The sequence below is a fragment of the Cimex lectularius genome, unplaced genomic scaffold, assembly GCF_000648675.2.
Source record: "Cimex lectularius strain Harlan isolate CLEC.00 unplaced genomic scaffold, Clec_2.1 scaffold9, whole genome shotgun sequence".
In the NCBI taxonomy this organism is placed as follows: domain Eukaryota; kingdom Metazoa; phylum Arthropoda; class Insecta; order Hemiptera; family Cimicidae; genus Cimex; species Cimex lectularius.
In genome coordinates this window covers 1,118,697-1,135,262 of record NW_019392733.1, presented here as the reverse complement: position 1 = coordinate 1,135,262, position 16,566 = coordinate 1,118,697, and the positions used below count along the sequence as shown (strand labels likewise).

Here is a 16,566-nt window from a genome sequence, read left to right as displayed (position 1 = left end):
GGACGCACGTAATTTGGACTGTCTTCGATAACTTATCTTATTGACTGACTGGTCCGTCAAAGGGTTAACTAAAACCTGTACCTGACTTAAGCCCTGTTTTCAGTTTCATCTAAAAGCACCGTGCATAATTCGAAGTTAAAATGTGCTTGTTATTTGCTAATTAAGGGTCTTTTAGCTGTCAGAGAAACTAGAATAGAGGATCTTTTAATCAACGCCACACCATGGTGCGTTACCAACAATGGGCTACGCCTACCTGGGAACTAATTAAAAAACAGATATCGACACCATTATGTGTCATGAATGAATGAAGAGTTCTGACGGCCTGCCTTCAATCGTGAACGTGCACCAATGGTAAGATGTTCATGAAGATGGGATATCAAACGACTGTACGACTTTTCATCCTTATTTATGGAAACTATTCGTTAGGTTATGACATGGAAACTTGCCATGATGGAAAGTGTTAAGGGACACCTGTTTGAGACCCTGGACACAAATGCCATTAGTAATTATTACTCTTGATGTTAAAATCTTTACAAAATTGATACATGCAGTCATATGCTTCCTTCCTGGCTTAGGGAAGTAGCGAGCTTATTGAACAGTATGAGCGGGTAGACGCTATCCTGGCCAAAAAACACCCAGCTTTGGTGCTTTGGTCCACCCGTATGTGCATGTTAATTAACCGTTCTTTTTTTGTACTTTACTGACTAATTATCGTTGCTTCAAAGTAATAAGTACAGCAATGAGTCCTCTGTGACAAGGCCGGTCGAAGGAGGAGTCCCAAAGGAGAGTATTCATGGTCCCATACTATACATGAATATATAGTTTATACTGGTGAGATGTCCATGAAGATCGTATAGAAAAACGACTGCAAGACTTTTGCCCGCGTTCCATCCTTATTTATCAAAACTAAATCATTGGGTTATGGCATGGAAACATGCCATGATGGAAGGTGGGACAGCATTTTGACCCTGGACTCATCATTTTCCATGAGTAATTGTTATTCTTATTGGATTGGGCGGAAATAAATTGTGGAATATTGTGGTCAGTCTGCGAACCCCTTCCCGGTAATTTGGTCCCTTATTTTTAACTAATACTCAGTTGTTGATCTGAAGAAAATGACGAAATACAGAAACACAGACAGATAAAAGTACAGTTGATTATGCACCTTTGCGGCCAGATGTACACTCGTTTCTTACATAAGATGCCTATTAATTTTAACTATTAATCTTAATGTTCATTACAGGGTTTGGTCAATTACACATAGTTTAATTATGCGGGTGTAAGGCATCCGGTCACAGCCCTTCCCTAGAAATAGGTTGATATGTCATGGTCCCATATTTTCTAACGCTTTATAAGAAAGGACATTATATCTGTTCTTCAGGCCGTGACAGTCGCGCTATGGTCGAATAAAGGATAAAAGGAAAGGAGATGTGTCGTCGACATCTGAAAACATTTCAGTACAACTGTCAAAAACATTCCGTCCCATTGTTGTCCATCCTCGTTTAGATCTCACCTCCACTTTAACCCGCACTTACTCTTTCCCCACATTCAATTCAAGAAATTTCGACCCGAGCGTTTCATCGTGAGACTGAGAGTTAATTTGTGACACTAGAAGAACGATGAGTCTGCCCCTCCGCACATTACCATTTTAAATTTGATTAAAAAATCACCGTTGCTTACCTTAAGTCTTTGCCTTGGAATGTTCAAAATTTTTAATATTTAATTTCCTTGGGTTAAAGACGTTTAGACGTTACTACTTGGGCTTTTGTCTTTTGTCCTCTGCATTTAATGATATTTAAGTGGCAGGTCGAATTTTAAATACACCCTTTAAAAAAAGTAGGTGGGTAAATAATTATTGACGACTTTCTTTTTCTGCTGTAAATGTCAACACTGAGAAGTAAAAGTCGGATACTGTTCCATACCAGAATAAGAGGGCTTTAAAAACCGACTCGTCTATTTAAGATGATAGGTTACCTGGTGTTCTTCGTACTTTTCCGTTATATAATAATTCAGATAAAATAGTTTTCCTCCTTTGGATCTTTCTTTTAACTTACTCCATAAGATTAACCAAATATTCCCACTCTTCGACGAAAAAAGGCTGGATAATGTTGTGTAGGCTAGAAACAAAGCGTGATAGGAAAATAATGGATCAGCTCATAACCAAATTTTCAACAGGCAAACCCTTTCATGCCCTCTGCTACCTTATGAATATAAGAATGGTGAGGCAAAACAACAGATTTTATCTATTTAACCTTTGTCAAAGAGGAACGATGTGCACGAAGTTGGCATCGTTTATTCTTTTGCGTCAAAGTGAGCTTTTAAAACTGCATATTGTCGGGCTGTTGGGTAAGTAGTAGAAACGGGTCAAGTACAAAACATATCATAATGTATTTTTATGATTTATAACGATTTACCTTTATAATCGCCCATCCTTCAGGCATAGACATGTCGGTCGTGGAGTCTTCATCATGATGACGACACTAAGAAGTGAGCATTTTTGTTCCTCAAGCAGCCTGCTGGCTTATTGTACTTTCCCGTTCCTTGGTTCAGTGCAATCGACTCGATCCTTCTGCTAGAATTATTGAGTGTGCTGCAATTCCAATCCCTCGATTTTTTTGTCTGCATCGAGCGGTTGATTCGCATTCGAAGATGACTGTTTCTTCCTCATTGCCACCTACAAATGGGGTCATCATTGAATATGCCCGTTTTGTAAAGATGTTTTCTCAGATCCAGTGATCGGTATTCCTATCACTCTTCTAAATTTAGCCCTCTCACTGTATCATTGAGTTTGCCAGTGAAGGTTTTTTTTAAAGCGTAAGTTAACTGTTTAGCACCTCGAGCATTTTTCTACTTTTGTATTTTTTTTGGAATCATTCTGTGATGGAGGCTTCTATGTTTGTTTTTATTATCCCAAGGATAGGTTCTCGGCTTATGGTCTTGCGGATCCTCCTCCTTCCTTTCTATCCTGATACCCAAGATTGTGTCAGGTTGTTGTTTTTTCACAGGTTTTGGAGATTTTGGATACATTCAACGACTGGTTTTAATGTGATTTTTTTACATGCTAATGCTTTAACAGGTGTTCGGCTTTCTGATCTTACGAATTTTTTTTGTCGGTATGTTTACAAGATTTTGTAATGCACAAGCATTGATAGCAAGTATTTCAGCTTGAAGGATCGAGGTGTACTTACCTAATGTGTTTGGTTGCTCCTGTTTTTGGCCTGATCCGTTTCCTTCATACGTTTTGGAGCTATCTGTATGCTATATCCAAATAATAATTTTTTTTACGAGGGTTCGCAACAGCAGAGGTCATATCAACCCTCGGGGTGCCTGAGTTTTTGAAAAAAAGCCCATTTGTAAGTATTTAGGTTCGAATGCAGGGCCGCAGGATTCGAACCCGGGACCTTTACCTTACAGTGATGAGCGCCGTGTGAACGTCTAACCGTTGCGGCCACTTACGCCCCCTATGTATGCCATATCATTGTATCTGATCACTTATCACTTAATCACTTTATAGTATGTTGTAAATAGTGTTTCAGGGATCATGTAGTCAGTACCCATTTCTAAGAATGGGTGTCTGATTTTATTGATTATTGGAGGTTGAATTGACGATCAAATCACCAATTCAGACGACTTAAGTTTTTAAAAATTTTAAAGCTGTCGAGAGTCTTAAGAACAAAGAACGAAAGATTAACTGTTAGTTATTTAGTAATTCCCATTTATTTCCGTAAAAGCTAATTGTATGCTATGTATGCTGGACTGTAGGTTAAACATTTTTATTCCACAACAGATACCTGTTGTTTAACCATGCTTAAAATTGTATCCATTTTTCCCATCGTTGTTGTCCTTGTAATCTGTGGTCAGGTTTTTTAAAAAACATGGAACGAACGAACGAACCAATTTTTTTTTATATAACTCGTACATATTTCGGCACTCCCACGTCCCCTCATCAGCGACAATTTTCGTGACACTGGAATGTTAAGGGGTCGTGGGGGTCCCAAAATATATACGAGTTATAAAAAAACAACTTGTTTTTTCGTTCTATTTTTAATTTAAAAAAAAAACCCTGACTAGATTACAAGAACAACAACTTTGGGGAAAAACGGCATAAATCTACTATTAAAAACAATTAAATATAATTTACAAAAAAAAAGATAAATTTTTCTAATTTCAACATTTACTAAATATTTTCACTGTCATTAGGGGCCTAAATGAACGGCGTGTTAGAGGTGAAAAAGACGTTATGCAACCCAAATCGCGGCTGCGGTAATGTTCTCGAGACCGAGCGTCCTACTAATATCCGAAAAGGGAAAGCAAAAGACTTCATGGATGACCACATCAATAAAGAAACAGAAAAAACATCAACAGAAGGGGAAAGAGGGAAATAGCATTCCTGTAGTTAATGACAGACAATTCGATTATACTCGACGATATACACAAGATATTTATCACATTTCCCCTCTAATTAATAATTAATTAATATGTTGGTGGAAATTAGCCAATAATGATTTTGTTTTCGGCAGTGTTGCATAAACAAACTTTGTTCTCGCGGGATTTGTCTGTATGAAAACTAAAGGGGAGGATTCTATAAGTGTTGAGGAGAATTATAGTCTCTTAATTCTAGAATTTTCTTTAGGCGTATATTGTTTTTACGTCTGATTGTTTTTAGAAGTTATAACTTAGGGCAGTCAGTACTGCTCAATGAAGAATGACATTGCTGAAGCAATTTAGAACGATCCTCACTGCTGTACTGGAAGTCCTCCAGAACCCTAGTCACATTTCACAAGCTAAGCCAAGGACAGGCTTCACTTCCTATTTGCATAAAAGGAACAATCAATTGTCAGCTTCTGGGGATGCCTGTTGATGCCATGATCCTAAAATTCAGATTTAACGGAAGAACTGCTAATTGAACACTGAAGAATCCGGAGGCATATGACTCGGAGCAGTTCAAGCAATCGTCTTTAGATTTTGCCTTTCTGTCATCGATGAGACATTTCCTTACGGTCGGATCTATTTTTGTAGGTCTTTTTTATAGATAGAACCCGATAGAGCAGACTAGGAGAAAGGGATTTAAGTTATTAACGACGATATCAGATATAAAGGTGGTTCTAAGAACGAGAGTGGGTCAGGGCCTGGCATCTATGGAAATAAAACAAAAACTAAAATGCGTATGTCTTGGGCAATGGCACTTCCTTTTAATCCCTAGCAGATGGAAAGTCTGGGTATTAACAAGAAAAAAATAGCCATATACTCGGACCAAAGGTACTCATCCTTAGTTTAGTCCAGAGTTGTTTAGGATTACATCCAAACCCTGTCGGAAAATGGGACAACAAAGAACTACCCTTGGTTGCGTACCAGAGAACGCAGGGCAGAAGGGCAACAAGCAGGACAGGAGGCTGGTTCTATCGGCCTTGAAACCTTTTGCGGTATGCCAAGTTGGCAAAACCGTTCTATCAGAAAATAGGTGAAGAGTAAGTCCTTGGTTCAATGAGTTTTGTATTCCAGGACAGAGGCGTGTGATAAAGTTCATTAAAGGGCCGTCGCAGATTAACCGCAGAGCTGTTTACTGGACACCGCAGGTTCTCGAGGCATATGTATTCGGAGCGGCAGAAATAAGTGTCAGTCCTTCTTGGTGTAATTGGTGTGTTAGTATCACGAAAAGTCTGAGCAAAAATGTTAACATTTTGTCCGTTGGTACCTGCTTCACATTTGCCCTTTAATAAACTGTGGGCTGTTGTAGATTAACCGCAGAGCTGCTGTCTGTACACTGCAGACTCGACAGACATATTTATAGATTCAGAGCAGCATCTACTAGCCTGAGCAGTTCTTGCCATGAAGAAAAAACATCGCTACATATCCTCCAGGCTGAGGTTTCTACTCCTGGGAGAGGAAAAGCCAAGACCTGAAAGATACACTGGACAAAGCTGGTGCATCTGGCTATAAGCTTTGTACTTAGCGAAGAACTTACTATGGAGATTGCACAATAGAATTGATAAAGTATTGGTAGCACAATGTCATAAAGCGGCCGACTGCAGCAATAAGGTTCCCAAAATCCCAAACACATACACTCATAAAAATTAGACGGACGGTCTAAATCTGGATTGAATAATTCTGCCAGTGTTTCGCTGATTCAGTTAGTTCAAACAGGTCGAGCAATAGTGAGGAATCACAATATTTACGTTGCAGCACATGTTCGGCAGAACTGGTAAACCTAAGATGTGTTAGGACTAGAATGATAATAGAATTACTGACTGGACGGTGCACACTCTGGAGATAGTAAATGTTTTTTTCGTTGCAATCGCTTTCTGAGCCAGGTCTTTTTTTCTTCTTTTACAACAGGCAGAACCAGATCAATTTCGATCTGTCAGCAGTTCTTCCACTCGAACGTCTCGCACAATGCCATTTCACAATATTTGACCTGTTTGAACAGCCGGAACCGGGCTGACACCTTGTGTGAATGGGCAAAGCGGACAAAAAGTAATTTGAGCAAAATCAGATCCGTTGCGCAACCTCCTGAGCCATAGACTTTCTCGTCTTCGAACAAATCCATCGCAGATCGGTTTGCAATTTGTCGAGGGGGAGAAAAAGTCAGTTTTGAAATTTCAACCCATCGTTTCGGAAATGTAATTTCAGCGACAAACAAGCCAAAATGTTAATTCTTGTATTTTGTTAAAAAGTACAGCTTGGGACATTCACGGTCTAGGAAACGAATTGCTAAATGGTCTTCAAAATGAATACCATCTCTCACCCTAGGCACGACAGAGATTTCACTATTTTTCCTTTTGAAGAAAAAAATCCAGAAATTGTATAAGGTATTCCATACATATATCGGTTTGATTGGGAATCTTGCCTTATTTGATTTGATTAAGTGCAAGGATTTAAGTGCTTGATTTAATTTTCGATAACATATATTTGAATATTCTCGCTTGGAACTACCAAATTTCATTGGATATTATAGAAATAAAGAAGGCAATAATTTTCTTTTCACAATAAACTTACAGCTAGAAATCTCAATTCATTGTTAGTTAAAGCATCTTTCTTTGGAATAAAGGTTGGCAATAATAAAAGATAGTTTGATGGAAATTGCAAAATCGCGAAGGATCACCTGATTCAAACGATAATTCAACCAATATAAAAAGTCAGACTAAACTACTTTAAAAGTTTTATTTAGAGTTCCTCACTGAAGATGTGCAATACCAAGACTCTTTTTAGTTAAGTGAAGACGGACCCAATAAGTTAGTCGCAGAGCATCATCTCATTTAAAATTATTAAATGTGCAGAAAACGCGTACCATTAAATAATTTTCAACAAGCTATTAGATGTTAAGAATTTCACGCAATTCTGGTCTGTGGCAAATATATATATTATATATACAGGGTGTCTGGCGATAAGTGTCAAAAATTTCAGGTGTTTCTATTCACCATATGCGACAAAAATTCCTGTAAACCCCTGTCCAAATCTCAACGGTAAAAAAGTAATTTCAGGTTTTGGTTTTTTTTTTCATTTTTCGACTTAGGTCCATTAAATTGATTATAAACTTAAGAAATTCTATGGTAGAAAAATCTGGTTTGTGCCACCTGAAACAAACGTTAAATTTACTGTATGAAAACCTATTTACATTACATTTTAAAAATTTCTGCACGAAAAATTCAGAAAAAAAATTAAAATTTAGAATTTTTTGAAAATGTTGGATTGGTGGTTTAGAGCGGAAGAACCAGTTTCCCTCAGCCTCTTTGGACTTTCGTCTTTTCAATTTGCATTATTTTATAGTTTCAACGTTTTTTTAAATGTTTTAAATACAGTATTTTTAATAATCAATAAAACCTTTATTTCAATAATTAATTTTGTATTTTAAATAATTGCTTAGTCCTGACTCCAGGAGAAAAGCACGTTTGGGTCAAAAATAATCTTAGTTAAACTTACTACAATGATATTTATACTCGTTTGTTAGGTTTGTATGTTGTCTGTTACTGTCACAAAAAAATAATACCCTTACAATCATTCATTGACCACCATTATCGTTAGAGCAAACGACCTAACCTAAAATACCGAAAGCCAATGTATGCAAGAAAAGTGACACAACTTAAAAAGTGGTAGTTTTTAGGGGCAGTACAGCTGGAATCAGTACAGCTGGAATTTTAAAACTTTTGTATTTTTTCTTAAGTCTTGGTCAAATGAAAGACGATACAAAACAAGTGAGTTTTTATAGCCAACAACTGTAGGCGAGTACTTAATACTTAAGCAAAAAAAGTAAACTTCCGTCTGTCTCTCCTGTAAAATATTATTTTCTTGAGTTGTATACTTTTCTTGTGGGTGTGCGATATGGTGTTACCTGTTTGAAGTTGTATTTGACCGGCAGATGTTCTTGTCGGAGAACATTCTGCAAAACAAGGTCGTCAATTTAAGGGTGACAATTATTCAGACGGTCGGAGCTTCTCGAAAGCTATCTCGCCCCATATTTCATGCTCCAACAAGAGCTTATCAGTAATTTCGGTTAACCATTGTGCCCTACATCGCACAAAAGAAGTCGGCTTGACATTCTCGGTTCCTAATTGTCCGGTTCGACAAAGGACTGCCCTAGGACATTCAAGAGGATCGTAGACCGAAATAGCACCAGGGTAAGCAGTGTGAAACGTTTAATCTGTGGGCTTTAAACGGTTAGTTGGATGTTTTTTCAAATCTAGACGAAAAGGAGTTTTGTGACGGACAAGGCGGATCTCACGGAATCGCGTAAGGACGCCCAGTCTCGCCTTTATACGTACAAAATGGAATGTGGCTCTGAAACTCCGCAATGAAAGTTTTCTCCACTTTTCCTCAATTGGGTTTTTCTTTTCCCTCGTCTAATATTGTCGAGATGTTCTGTCCTTTACTTCAGCCTCCTTTTGACTCTATCCGTTTCCTGTTCTCTTAATTATTTGTTTTGCACGTTAACGCTTGAACAAATTTCATGTTCATTTTACCGTGATTGTGCGTTCAAAACATTGAATAATTCAATCTTTATAAATATTACGCAACTTTTTTCCCACATAGATACAAATTAATTATTGACTGTTAGTAGAGAAGCCAATTTTCGGTCTCTTGCTCCCCTGGTATTTAACGAATCTAAACTGTTCGATTGTATAACAAATGCATTTGCATGTCGAGTTTAAAGGAAGTCCTCGACGATCTGTACTGTAACACGATTTATTACCAGGACTGAAAACTTCCATACTATCGCACTGTTCATCAAATATTTATATTCTTTATGACTATATTATCAACGATTTTTTAAATATTGTGTTGGCGACTTCCTGACATTTCGCTCTTTTTTAGTAATGTCGGTAATTAATGTAATGTAATTAGTAATGTAATGTTAGTAATTTTTTAGTGTATCAGGTAAAAAGGTTGAACAGGTCTTCCTTTTCTCAATAAGTTTGTCTGCTAGACCCGTTTTCGGCATTACGCCATCATCTATGATTAGCCTGTTAGGCGAAAAGTACTAAGCAGTACTATTGTTGGCAGTCTGATCGTCTCTAATCTTTCTAGGCTTCATTTTATCGCTATTTTTATCTGTCAGACCTGTTTAGGCATTTCGTCATTTTCCGTGCTTATATTTTTAGGCAAACAGTACAATGCGGTACTAGTGTTGGTAGTTTGATCGTCTCTAATCTTCCTCGATTCCATTGTATCGCTATTTTGATCTGATAGGCCTGTTTCATCACTTCGTCAGTTAGTCTGTTAAACAAAAAGTACTAGGTTCTACCAGTGCCAGTTCAGAAAGTACTCGTAGTTCGATAGTCTCCGAACATCCTGGTCTTCATTATCACAATGATTTTGTTTGGAGGACCGTTTTCGGCATTTCACCATCATCTGGTTTAGTCTGTTAAACAAAAAGTACCCAGTGCCAGTTCAGAAAGCACTAGTACTCGTAGTTTGATAGTCTCCGAACATCTTGGTATTTTTCAGTGGCCTAGTAGGTCAATAGTACTGTGCATGTTTGTATATTGATCGTCGAAGAACATCCTGGTCATACTTTTCTCACTGATTTTGCTTGTATGACCCATTTCAAATAAATTTTACTATGGTCGTCTCCAATCTTCCTGCTATTAATTTTCCTTTAGCTGTTTAGCTTGAAACTGGTTATAGTTCGATACTAATATTTGCAGCTTGATGGTCTCCTGATCACCATAGTCTTTATTTTCTCTCTTATTTTGTCTGTCAGATCTGTTTCGGTGTTTCATCGTTTTAGTTAGGTAGTACTAGTTCTTGTAGTTTGTTCAACTCTGAACATCCTGGTCTTTATCGCTGGTTTGGCCTGTCAAATACGGCATATATAGTGGGTTTGTTTGTGCATACTCTTTAACCTAAAAAAGCGCTTCTCACTTTTTTAAAAGATCTTTTTGCCTGTCCAAATAATCCATAATTTCTGAGTTTCACAAAACTAAGATGGTTCACACATTGGCGTTTGTCATTATGTCATATGTCTTGGAGAAATTTTCTTTCTCACTCCTACCTATGAGAAAATGCAGACATTCGTTTTATTGCCTACTCATCGAGTTTAAAGCTCTGTGGATTACGAGTCGGATTTTGCCTTGAAAATTTCTTTTTTGACGAAAGAGCTTTTTTTGACGATTTTTTTATTTATTTTGGAACGGTTCTGATATATAATAACGTAGTTTTCCTTCTTATTTGTTATATAATTTTAAAAATGAGTATTTTAAATAGATTGTGCTGAATAATGAATTTTCGTTTTTTGAATCTCGGAACTGGTGTTGAACGCAAGCTGACGACGGAATGTATAACACTTTCACGGCAGAAAGCGAAACGTCTGATATCGTCGAAAGCTACTAGATGGCACGAGTCTCCAACGTCCCAAGATCAATCCAAAAAAAAGTTTTTTCAGTTTTTTCGTTTATAATATTCGGCTTAGTTTGACCTTATAAAGACACATTGTGCCACCCGACTTTCTCATTTGACCTTTAAGGCCGGCCAAACTGGGGAGACGTCGCAGCATGAAGGGACGTTTATTATATAACGGAATTTTTACATTATATAATAATAAAAATTAGTTTGTATCAAATAAGTACAGCAATTTTTCTCCCATAAATGGTCTACTGCTGGAGAATTTATTACTAGATTTTTCTATTTATAGAGGCACGGTAATAAAGATGTCGGTCCTTGGTTCACAGAACGGGTCGAACTAACAAGACAGCGCATAGGTCATACAAGAATAACTCACGGGCACCAACTGCACCACCTGGCTGGAAAGCGATTGCCTCGGTGCCCGTTTTGCAAGCATGGAATAACTGTCGAGCACAATTTCAATTTTAGAAGGCTTGACGTTTATAGGCAATATTTTGCTATATCGTCTGACCTGTGGAGTAGTCTTAGGGAACGGCGGCGGACATAGATCTCAGTTCCAGTACTTCAGGGATATAAGGATTTTTAAATGTACATAGTGTTTGTGTAGTGTTTATGTTAATTTACTGGAATGAATGTACCACGACGGGTGGTATAGTGTGGTTTGACGCTCTAGACCCCGAAACGGCTCACCTTGAGTCCTCATCCACGGCCCTTTCTCAATCCAGGTTCCTTCATTCTATCCTGTGACCCCCTCCCAACCCTTGGTTACAAGTGGGTGTCCGGGCGCAAAATAATGGTACAGCCCAGAGGGCGTGGCAACCTCTCTAAAGCACAAGCTGTACACGTGTCGGCCTCGGGTCGGCATGGGCGGCGGGTGCCTTATCAGAGGCACACGAGGGTCAGTGTACCAGATCCTGTCTGCATAGACGGGGGAGAGTGCATGACCATCTGTACCACAGAATTCAGCCCATGTTACATTGGGAATGGATTCGTGGGGGCTTGTGGTGACTCCCCTGACGGGAACTTAGAGAAGAATCTGTCTTCTACCTGTGACCTTCGCACGAAACTTGCGTATGACCACCGTTATTCACCCGGCCTCACGGGATACGGCGGATCGGACGGCAGCGTGATTGAGGACGCGATGATTGTGCTGGAAAGTCCCTCGAATGCGTGAGTTGTGGCGGATGGGAACGGGTAGTGAATCGGTTGCTCCTACTCAAGTATGCTTTGCACAGCTGTGCATGTGACTGTCGTTGTTACCTTGTGGGGCAGCGAAGGATCGGACCACCAAGGCGTAAGCCTATGGCGTCACTCGAATGTGCATGGCAGGTGTAGGCTGAGCTCGATAGGAGGATTTACCGTAGGCGGTGATCCTCTAGGGGGTGGTTAGGAATTCCACTTTAAACGAGACCGCGGCCGGAGCGGATCCGGACGTTTCGACGCTAGGGGAGCCCCAATACTCTGGGAGATAGAGTCGCCTTTTCTATCCAGGGAGCGTGCGGGAGACCGGGCTGATGTATTTCAGCTTAGGTAGCATAAAACCCGCGCGTGGCATACGGTCTGATGCTCAATGCAGGCCCGGCCACTTGGAATGGACAAGCGGGGAGCAAGGTTGCCTTGGCCCTTCGGGGCTGAGCTGCCTCTACACCAATGCTGCGGCAGTAACACAATCCTGTCGTATGCGGAGGTGCGTCAGCTCTCATCTTGAGAATCAAAACGTCCGATAAGGCCGAATAGGCTAGGTGCGGACGTTAAAGATCCTCAGAGTGCTTTTTTAGGATGATCGACTATGCGGGAACCTCTTGGAATGAATACAATCTATTAGCGTGAAAGGGAGGAGTGTTTAACCCCACCCCGAGAAATATCGATTACTTGGGAGTGTGAATGTGCCAGACTTCTAGGGTGTTTTGTGTATGTTAATTTATTAGTAAGAATATAATTTATTAGTTAATCTTTTAGTAAGGTGTTGGTTGAATTATAAAACTCTAGTGTCACGAGCTGGATTCGAACCCACGACCTTCGCCTAAATACGCCGATGCTTTAACCACTTTGTAGTGACTTCGATCCACTGGGACACCAATTTCCCATCTCAACCCCACCTTTTGAATTTTCTCTCCTTTTTGCCATTTTTCAAATGTCGTGTAATCTATTTTATTCTCGGCGACAAATGAAATGGCCACGGAGAGCTTTAGATCGGACGGCGAAACCTATTTGTATTCTGTGGACGTTTCTCTATGGCCCATGTCCAGTCAGAATGAAGTTAGTTATACCTAAATGGTTTCGATCAATAGCAAAGTTATTATAATCAACTCAGACAAATTTAAGAGACTCGTCTTGTTTGATTTGGTTTACAAAGCGCCACGATAATGATCCATCTCCAACAAGATTAGCAATGGATAATGTAAAAAAGGATTTTGTACAACAATACAGTTTGGGCGGCGTTCGTGCGGAAAAGCAAAAGAACCTCCATTAACCACTTGTTACGACGGTATATTATCCAAAGATGATGGGATTAGAGAGCGCTAGATTTACTGTGATCTTGAATAAAATAGTCCATCCAGTTAAATCGTTTTCTTAACTCGGCACACTGTATGCGGGTGCTGAATGAAAAATGCCCTTGTAATTGGAAATTGAGTTGTTTAACTTTGTGACAACTCCGAACATTCAACCTATCGTTTGTGACAGCAATAATTGCTGCCACTAATCCTAGAGAAATGCAGCAATGTTTCATTTCTATATAGATATAGAATTCAATTCATTATATTGCTCAATTATACCTATTGTATATCAATTTACGATAGATCACAGTTGAATTGTTGTTGTTACTCATCAAAATAATAGTGAGGGTTAGGTATATACTGTTGAGCCCATATATTGTTTCAACCACACCGTTAAAAAAAGAAAAGATTTTATTATTATTGTTGTGGTGTGCTTATTTACATTTTTTTTCCAAATGGCTTTATTTGTTCCATGTTAGCCAGTATATGTTGGTGAATGAACAGAATATTTTGATGGAGAGCCTAAAGAAGCCTCCAGCTCATTAAACGTGAGACGTTCTTTAGTTGAGTGAACGATTAGAATTTCAGACTGAAGGCGCAACTTGCTTGGGCACAGTAGATTACATCTGATTGTATAGTTGTGATGGAATGTCCACCGGAAGCCACCTGGAATTTCGTTGATTCGTCAACTTGATAGACATCACAACAAATCCTGGAGGGCCACCCTCTAGTTAAACATTTCCCTGAGGTATTCCGTAATCTGAGGTAATAATGGCCAGGATAAGTTATTGTTGTTATTTGCGATATACCCAGCATTGCTAATTCTTGGGCAGGCTATGTAACCGACAGCACGAGCGATTGAGGAGAAGGCCAATCTCGGGATAAAAATTTCCCTGAGATAGTCTGTAACCTCCATGGTAAATTTGGAGAAGACAACTATGCCTTCATTTAGGTTAACTTTGATATTATCACCAGTTTCATATGTTGAACGGAGAAATGGTCAACATAAGCAATTGAAGAGAATTAATGGCACCGGAAGGCAATATCAATTCCATTCTAGCTCGGATCATTCATTTTCTCCTATCTCTTATCTTCTGGATTTCCCTCGTTCTCGAAGGATTTCACAATGGAATGTAAACTGATCAATACAACCCTCCTGGAATTTTGGATTCTTCCATTTCATAGACAACCCTTGGGCTGAATACTCCACTGAGGTTCTTTATAACCTTCATGATAATCATGGAGGGGACAGCCATGTCTCCAAGTAGGGTAACTTTGATTATCACCAGTTTCATATGTTGGATGGAGGAAATGGTCAACATAAGCAATTGAAGAGAATGAATGGCTCTAACAGATACTATCCATTTTACGATTCGAACCATTCTGGCTCGGGTCGTCTGTTTCCCTTTTGTACTGGATTCCTCTCTCCCGTAGAGCACTTCCACGATGGAATAGTATTCACTGATGGAATGTCTACTGGAAACCTCCTGGAATTTCGGTGATACGGCCATTCGACATCACAAGAAACCCTTGAGGGCCACCCTCGGTATCGACATATCCTGAGACAGTCTATCCCCCCTCTCATGTGTAATCCATAATTGCGGATACTATTATGTACAGGTGTAAAATAAACAATGTACTCAAAAGATAAACCTTTAAAGCCCAGGAACATCTGAAGTTTGAAAATTCTACATAGGTTAACTTCGATTACCATTTTGTTATGCTGATTGGCGAATATAGTCAACAATGAACATGCTTTAATATTTTTTATTAACCATTAACAGAAGAAACAGCCATTAGAGTCGAATATTGAGCTGAAAAATGAAACAAGATTGTATAATGGGTTGAATAATAGATCTCTAATACCGGTTTTTCAAATACAGTTATGAAATCGATTATATTTCGTGGTCCGATTGACCAAGTAACTTCTTTCTATTAATTAATCTTTTTTTGCAAGGTATTGGTGGAAATGAAAAAGTTAGTGTCACGAGCGGAATTCGACCCTACCCCATTGGAAAATGGCAAAAAGGAGGGAAAATTCGAAAGGTAGGTTCAGATAAGGAGTTGGTGTCAGAGTGGATCGAAGTCACGATAGGTCAAGTGGTTTGAGCAGCGGCGTTCAGAGCCGAAGTTCGTGGGTTCGTATCCCGCTCGTGACACTAACTTTTTCATTTCAACCAAGACCTTACATAAAAAGATAAACGGTTATTTTAAATTGTATTTATTCACTAATATTTTAAATGAGACACTTTCTGGTTTATATAAATACAAAAATTAATTAGGGGTCTTAAACTGGATAATGTTACAATAAATATGCTTAACCTGTTAAGGTGAAAATTTATTAACTTATAAGAGAATATGTAGGCAAGGGGTAGATGTTAAAAAATACCTGATTTTAGTTTAGTTGTCTTCTCTGTTTTTACTGCTTATGCTCCTTAGATTATATTTATTTTTTTAAAAGAATCCTTGTTACTGTGTTTCCTTTATTGTTCTCACTCTGGATTTGATATTTTATTGGGTATATGGTCCTTGAATTAATACACTATATTATACATATGTCAAGCTTTCGTCTCTATATTTGGCCATCCTCAGGGCACTACAACTCTGGTAGGCAGAGTAATCCATTCATTAATAAGAACAAAAAATTTAGTTTTTTAACCTTTGTTAAAGACATGTCCATCCAACACATTGTATATAGTTTCGTATATGTTTAGTTATAATTGACCATATTAATTATTCTTTTTATCTAAGGTCTTGGGCGGGGGTAGATGAAAAATGGCAAAAAGAGGGACAGTTCGAAAGTTTGTAGGTCGAGATAAGGAGTTGGTGTCCGAGTGGATCGAAATCACGATAGCTCAAGTGGTTAGAGCAGCGGCGGCTTCTTGTGCCGAAGGTCGTGGGTTCGAATCCCGCTCGTTACACGAACTTTTTCATCTCGACCAATACCTTGTCCAGTTGTGTATTATGGACAAACCAAACAGTACCTACTATATAGGGTTAGGGCCAATAAATATGATTGTAGCAACCATAGCGTAATAGGTTTTATCCAAACATGCACGTGAGATGAAACTTGGCTTTGGTTTTAATGTGGAGGCGTTTAAGATAATGGACATTGTAAGCACACTTGGTCGAAAATTGTTGAAGGAGACCATGTTTGTGCAAAATAACTGCAATTCTTGCAATTTAAAGATTGATTGCAAAAAACTAAGTACAATTTACATTAATGTAA

The 16,566-nt window shown here is 38.7% G+C and overlaps 1 protein-coding gene and 1 long non-coding RNA gene across 2 annotated transcripts in view; both read left to right on the top strand.

Moving 5' to 3' along the window:
- LOC106665347 (flotillin-2) overlaps positions 1-16,566 on the top strand; it is a 176,306-nt gene that overhangs the window by 63,831 nt on the left and 95,909 nt on the right. The window lies entirely within an intron of this gene.
- LOC112126918 overlaps positions 1-16,566 on the top strand; it is an 86,968-nt gene that overhangs the window by 25,796 nt on the left and 44,606 nt on the right. The window lies entirely within an intron of this gene.